At 37.3% G+C, this 7150-nt stretch overlaps 1 pseudogene; it reads left to right on the plus strand.

The window, feature by feature from the left end:
- LOC138384801 (AKT-interacting protein-like) overlaps nucleotides 1–1523 on the plus strand; it is a 41334-nt pseudogene extending 39811 nt beyond the window's left edge.
- The last annotated feature ends 5627 nt before the right edge of the window (nucleotides 1524–7150 follow it).

A 7150-nucleotide genomic window follows, 5' to 3' on the forward strand; every position in this document is an offset into this window, starting at 1 on the left:
GCATATCTTGCCCAAGGCCACGCAGCTGCTACTTTTAGAAAAAGATCACTTTAGAGGACCAGTCTCTAAGAGTATTACAACACTCAGAGTGCATGGCTGAATTACCTGAGGCTTTAAATTTAGCTTTGGCTGTGCTGAAAACCAGAGAGCAATAAAGATCAGTCTCTTGAATATCCATAAAAGTGAAAATGAAAATGTGTCTGTGTTTAACTGAAACTAAAAACTGATTCAGAAATTTCTAGCCACAAAACATGCAGAATTATTTAGCCAGAGAAAGAAGAGATGTGTGTTTGGGAGCAATGTACCAGATTCATTCAGCCAGCTAGAGCAGATGGCAACTGAGCAAGGCAGTAAAAAGCCACGGCTACCCTGAACGCCCTTCTACTGTATGTCCCCAAGAGCTCATTATAGAAGCAAGACAAACCTGGCACCCTGGCAAATAAGACTGTCCCTTAATCTACTATCAATATTGTGCCTAGAAAACACACACACCACCCAGGCTGAGAACAGGGCAGAACAGGGGCCAGGAAGGAGATGCTGTTGGTGCTCTGCATTGAAGGTACCAGGGTAAGCTGCACTGCAAGGCTGGTAGATAAAGGGAATGCTGAGGACCAAAAAACTTGATGACACATACCACTAAATTTTTTTCTTTGTAGTACATGTTTTGAATCCTTTCTGGAGCATGTCTATAAGCTCTGCACACAAACAGTCTGATGGTAAAGAGACAACATTAACAGGGAACGTGAAAACCAGTCCTCCTCGACCCTCTCCAATGAAATAACTGCCTTCTATTCCCAAAAATGCTTTGCCCATAAATAAGCCTACATATCCTGCCTCTGCCCCAACAGCACAGTCAACAAATGGCACACATGCTTCTTAGGTACTGCTGTATCTGGAATATTTCCTTCTTACAGAATTTACCATGGTTGTGAAGCAGACACCCAGACATGTATCTTATCACTCTGCATTAATGTGGTTCAGATTAATATTCATGTGGTATGTATTTCATCAAAATGGTGTGCTTAAGTTTACAGTTTACATCCCTGATAACTATCCAGATGGTGACTGTCCACATTTGGTGTTTGATATTCTTGTCTTTCACTGCAAGCTGATCCCACCTCAGGTGAACTGGATGTGAAGAGAGCATTTGCAAATAGAGGTGAAGCCATAATCATATTTGGCAAGTATTAATGCATGCAAGGAGAGTTGTCTACAAGGTGGATACGGCAAGCCCCCTAAACTCACAGGCTACAGTACTTTATGCAAAATATGTTCAGCTTTTTAAAAAGGAAAGCAGTTAACAGTGTTAAGGTGTGCATTGCTCCTTTGTTTGACTAACCTAAAATAGAAGATTTTCATGCAATAGCTTTTCTCAGTAGATTCCTTATTTACATGATCAAGCCAGAGAGAAGATAGTAACTCAGAAAAAGCCTGAAGAACAGCACAATAAAAGTGTTCATGTTGCTGGCTTGCCAAGGATAAAGCCTGGCTCAGTACAACCTTCAATAAAGAGAAAACAATAGCTACTAAGAGATGGTGAATCTGATGCACCACACACTTTCCTGCTGGACTCTGGTATATTCAAAGCCGAATTATGGCAAAGGACTGCCTGGAGAACTGATGATTAGTGTTTTGCATGTATATGTAGGTTCTAACAGCAGGTTTGGAGAACCTCTCTTTAAGCAATGCATTATTTCTGTCAGACACATCTTAGGATAGTTATCTAGTTCAGTACTCTAAATTATTGGAGCGTGAGACTTAAGTATTTTTCTGAATATAATGTTAAACGTAAGTTGCATTAATTTAATTTAACAGAGCAGTCTATCACTATTTAATAGTTTTTCAATCAGGGCTTTTGGTTGTACGTATGTGAGGATACACAGGAGAGTAGTAGAGAAAGCAGGTTCCATAGCTCAGCACGTTTAAGTAGATCGTTTCCTTCTCAGACTTCAGCCTGCTATCTTACTGATCCACAAACTGTTGTCACTGAGGTGAAGATTAGTTGAATGAGAGGAAACCAGAACAACTTCATAGTTTTTTTTTAAAGCAAATTACATACTATATTTTTATGGCAGGAGGCAGAAAAAGTATTAAAATGGTTTATAATGAACTCAGACATCTAAGTAATGTAAAAAGAAAAACTTTCTGCAAATTTCAGAGTTTACTTGAGCAAGCTAAATAGAGAAACACAAAAGCTAAGTAGAGAAATCACCTAGATCATTGGCTATATCTAGGTGGCTGCCTTATTTGGGCATGGTGTGATGAGGCATTTGCTTTATTTGAACATGGTCTGATAGTTGGCTGCCTGGGATTTGCTAAAAATCAGCTATTTTTTAGAAAAATATACTTGTAAGTTAGGTCCTTGTTTGTTTACCTACTAAATGAGATCATGGTTTTTTACATAGGAACTCAAAGTATGGAGACAGTCACAGGCTAATGGCCTCCTACTTATTTGATTTAATAATGGTAATGACTAATGTGTTCAGTAAAGAAAAAATAAACTAAAAAAGATTTTAAAAATACTCACACACAAATACACACACATGCACGCACACACACAAATATACATCGGTGAATCAGGACACCTAAACACAAAGTGAAGCTAAAAAGAGCACTGCCCAGGTGCAAAGGTAAAACATTTCAGAGGTAACCATTACACGTTTAAGAAAGCTAAAGTACCTCTTTGGAGTGCTCATAAAGAGAACACTAAACAAGTACTGTGAAAGTTAAAACACACTTGATAGACATTGATAAACCAGAGAGGGGAGATGGAAAAGACCCCACCTGGTCCCACAAGAATTTAGACGTCCTGGCACAACTTTCCTTGTAAGTGTGACCCAAGGTAACTGTGACCCAGGAAATAGGAAAGGAAGAGGCCAAAAGCCCATTCAATTAAAAGAAAATGCCAATTTGGGAAAAAGGCTGGTAATGACAATGATCTTTCCCTCTACCAATTAAAGGATCATGGCAAGATACTCCGTGTCACATCCAAAAAGGATAAAAAAATGAGATTCCCAAATATAAGCAGGGACTCGAACAAGCTGAACAAGGTTAATAAAGATGAAGATAAAAAGGTCATGGCTAGAAATTACATCTTAATTAATTTTTCTTATAGTTTTTAAGCCCAAGACATTCAAAATTATGAGGGAGATCTCTCCAAAGGCAATCAAAAATTAAGTTAGATTGCCTAATTTAATTTTTGAAGGCAAGCTCACATACCCCAATTTTAGAATTCTTTGAATATAAAACATCTCTGAGATACTGATTTATTTATTTGAGTAACTGCTTAGGGAAAGAAGATTCACAGGTACATGACCACACTCAGAGAAACATTGCAATAGGGGAAAATATTTTTAAAATACAAAAATTTACTTGAGGAAAACAATTCAGAGGGTGATTTCTTTAGACAATAATTTGTGTTTTCTTCTCACTGCCGTAAAGAGTCAAAGAATGAGATGTATTAGACCCTCCCCATCCAAAGACAGTGGTCATGAGTCCAGAATCTAGGCTCCCTACCCCAAGGATCTTAAAGACACTTACATGATAGAAGATAAAGAAGTCACCAGACACATGGAAAGCAAAACTTCCCACAGTCCCTGCCATCGAATCTTGTTTGAGAGGTGGTGACTTGCCCAAAGAATCTGGTAGAGAAACTGGTTCAAAGAAATGGGTGGAAAGGGGCTCAAAATTATAGATAAAAAGCATGTGCTTCTCCAAGTCTGTGAAGAAAGAAGCAACTAGACTTCCAGGGAGTAATGAAGAATCACATCCTTTCTGCAGAGGTGAGAGGCCAATGTGGAATGCTGGTTAGGGCTTGTCTCTAAACACAACGTCTTGAAAGTATTCATGGTGTTCTACAATAAGGAGTTTATAATTGCTGGAGAAGACTCATTTGAAGGAAATCTTTAAGTCCACTCTGAATAAGGTGGAATATCAGGTTACAGTAGTATTATATAACACTAAGAAGGTCATAGAATGGTTGTAGAGGTACCATAGCATATGGCCATTGCAGACTAAGAACTAGAGACTTCCTCCACTTTCCAGACATCCATAATCCAGTACAGCCTCATAAAATAGGAGGGAGACCCTTAAAACATGAATGAGATGGAATTTCCTATTACCTTGAAGAGTGGGAAATAAAAAATAGATTTCATTTGATTCAGATCAAAGAAGGAAATATGATATATCTTTCCCTGAGTTTTGAGGAGTAAATTCCACCCATGACAATGTTGATTAAATAATAATCAAATGTATCTCATATTTTTAAAATTATTTACAATTATACTTATATAAAGGCAGAATAGCCTCAATTGAACTCACATATTCTTTTTTATACAACAAATATTTTTTAGCAGCTCCTGTATGCCAGACACTGTGCTCGGTAGCAGGGATAACACTGTGAACAAAAACACACTTGCAATCCGCCCTCATGGAACTTTCAGTGTTGGTAATTGCCAGTCCACATGCAACTTCCTAGTTCAAATTTCTCAGACCTTTTCCATATCTATGTTTTCTTCACTTTTTTTCCTAATTATTCAGGTTGAATGCTTCCTGCAGGGCATTTCAGTCCCTAAACACCAATAACAATTTAAAAACAAAAGCAACAGTAAACTCTTCTCCATTTCTTTAACATTGAAAAAACATTTACAAAGAACCTAACAGCCTCTGGTTAGGGACAGGAGGAAGACAATTAACAATGCAAAACTCCATTTTTTCATGGGGCTTATATTATAGTGGGATAGTAGTACAAATAATTAAAAGTCAATAAGTAAAATAAAAGAATATTAGATTGTGATAACTACAGAGAAGGAGAAGAATAAATCAGGATTTGACATTTTAAGGAGGGAGAAGTCTGATAAACTCTTTTTTGGAGGTGACATTTGAGCAACGATCTGAAAAAAAAAAAAAACAGGATATAGTATTGCTGAAAATGTGCTCCCCATAGTGGTAAATGCTTTATATTCTTTATCTCATTATCTTTTTGTCTCCCCTTCCTTCACTAATTTTTAAAATAAAAATATTTATTTATTTAACAAATATTTATTGAGGGCATAACATATGCTAGCTACTGCTCTAGACAGCATCATGTATCAGCAAGGAAAAAACAAAAAGTTGTTGCCTGAGTGGAACTGACATTTTGTAAAGTTGAAAAAGTTTAAGTGTCTTGACCAAAGTTGCCCAATAAATATAGTAGAGTCAGATTCAAACCCAGGTATTCCTCATTCTACAACTACTCTTCCCTCTATGCAATTAGCTTCTCTATGCTTGATGATAAGAAGAAATAATGTGAAAATCTGAGATGTGGCAAATCCTTGCAAACATCATGATAACATTTCTTGTTTCCCAAAATAGAATTTATTAGGTCAGTTAAATGCTTGGTAAATAGTATATCAAAGTTGGTTTATGAAATGGAGAAAGCATGAAAAGAACCAGCAATAGTGATACCACGTTTAGGTGGATTTTCCAGTTGTGCAAAATGGCATTTGACTGTTTTTTTCAGTATCCTGTAAGCCACTATTAGGAGACTCACATACTTAGAGATGGAGGAGTATTTTGTGATCCATAAATAGTGATGTTTCATAAAGGAATTTATAGGGACAGAATGCATTACAGTTAGGAGTTCACAACTGTCTTTACCTCCTCCACGTCATTTTGTGTACTTTCTTTTTCTAATCAAGCTTTGATTTTGGTCAGTCTTGACAGATGTGATATTCGTCTATATAAATATAATTTGCTAACTAAATCACAGGAGATAAATCAAGAGTTCTAGAATCTAGTTTGCAAGTAAGTGCAAAAAACCTAAAATGGAAAGTGAATCAAAATCTTCCAGTTTTAACCATAAATTCAAACTTTGTACAAATCAATTAATGATTCATTCATTCATTCATTTACCAGATATACTAAGTCCTCTTGAGCTTGTGTTCCTTCCCTGACCGGCAATTCAAGGGTCTCACCATGAGTTCAGTTCCTGATTCCTGTTCTCTGGACATTCATCTACGGTAGTACAGAAAGGATTTCAGTTTTGGTGTTTTTTTTTTTCATTGTTTGAGCACTGTTTTGGTTTGGTTTTGTTGCCAGCTTTTGTTTAACCTTGGTACTACAGTAAACTCTCAATTCACTTTTCAATCCCTTTTAGAAACCTCTGCCTGTCATAAGTTTTACCACTGTAGTAACAATTCGGTTCATTCCTTCCAAAACTGTCTGAATTTGACCAAGGACAATTTAGGACTCCAATGGCCTCTTTGTGGCATCTGTATCTCCCTAAACTTGTTTACTTATGAGATGCCCTTGAATCTCAGGACTCTAAGACCTCTTCTCATCAATTGTTGGCTTATTTTATTTGGTACAAGGAAACTAAAAAAATGAGAAAATGTCCCTAAAATATCTCAAACTGTACAGTCTCTTAAAGATTCTATATCTTACCACCCATCCATATCTTGGCTCTTCCTTAACCTTCAACAGAAATTCACAACCCTTTCCTCGCCCATAGTCTTCCGTGGGTACCACCCCAGCCCTTTCCCCCACATACCACTCCTGCTTACTCCCTGTGGACTGCTCGCTCTAGTGAAAGTCAAAATCTGGGAAGCTGAACCTCTCAAAGAATAAATAGACTCTTCCATGTCACTCACAAGATTACCACAATCTCCTCTATACCAGAAGCCCTCCAAAGCCTTCAGCCAAAATCCAAGGTCTCTGACAAGGGACTCTTAGTCCCTGCATCCATCCCTGCAATATACCTATCCTTCCAGAAAAGAAGACTAGTTGCAAAAAATAACAGCTAGTCCAAGACTTGAGAGCAATAAATAAATAGCCATCCAGGGTTGCTCTAGTTTCTAACCCTAACACCATTCTGGGTTTTAGCCAACCTAATACCTTTCACTTTATAGTCATTGACTTAGAGTCTCCTTTTTCCTTCAGTATACCACTTCACCCCAACTATATCTTTTTGCTTTCACATGAAAATCAAAAGTATACATTATGCTTCACGGCTTACTGAAGCCCCTACTTATTTGCCTCAAACCCTAAATGCAAAGGTGAGAGATTTAGCCTTACCCCGAAACTCTTATCTGGTATGTAGATGACCTTATTCATTGCTCACCTGGTTTTGAAAGCTTCCTTGTCTATGGCCAATATTTAGTATAAACGCTTG

This window comes from Eulemur rufifrons, chromosome 6 (genome assembly GCF_041146395.1).
Source record: "Eulemur rufifrons isolate Redbay chromosome 6, OSU_ERuf_1, whole genome shotgun sequence".
NCBI lineage: Eukaryota > Metazoa > Chordata > Mammalia > Primates > Lemuridae > Eulemur > Eulemur rufifrons.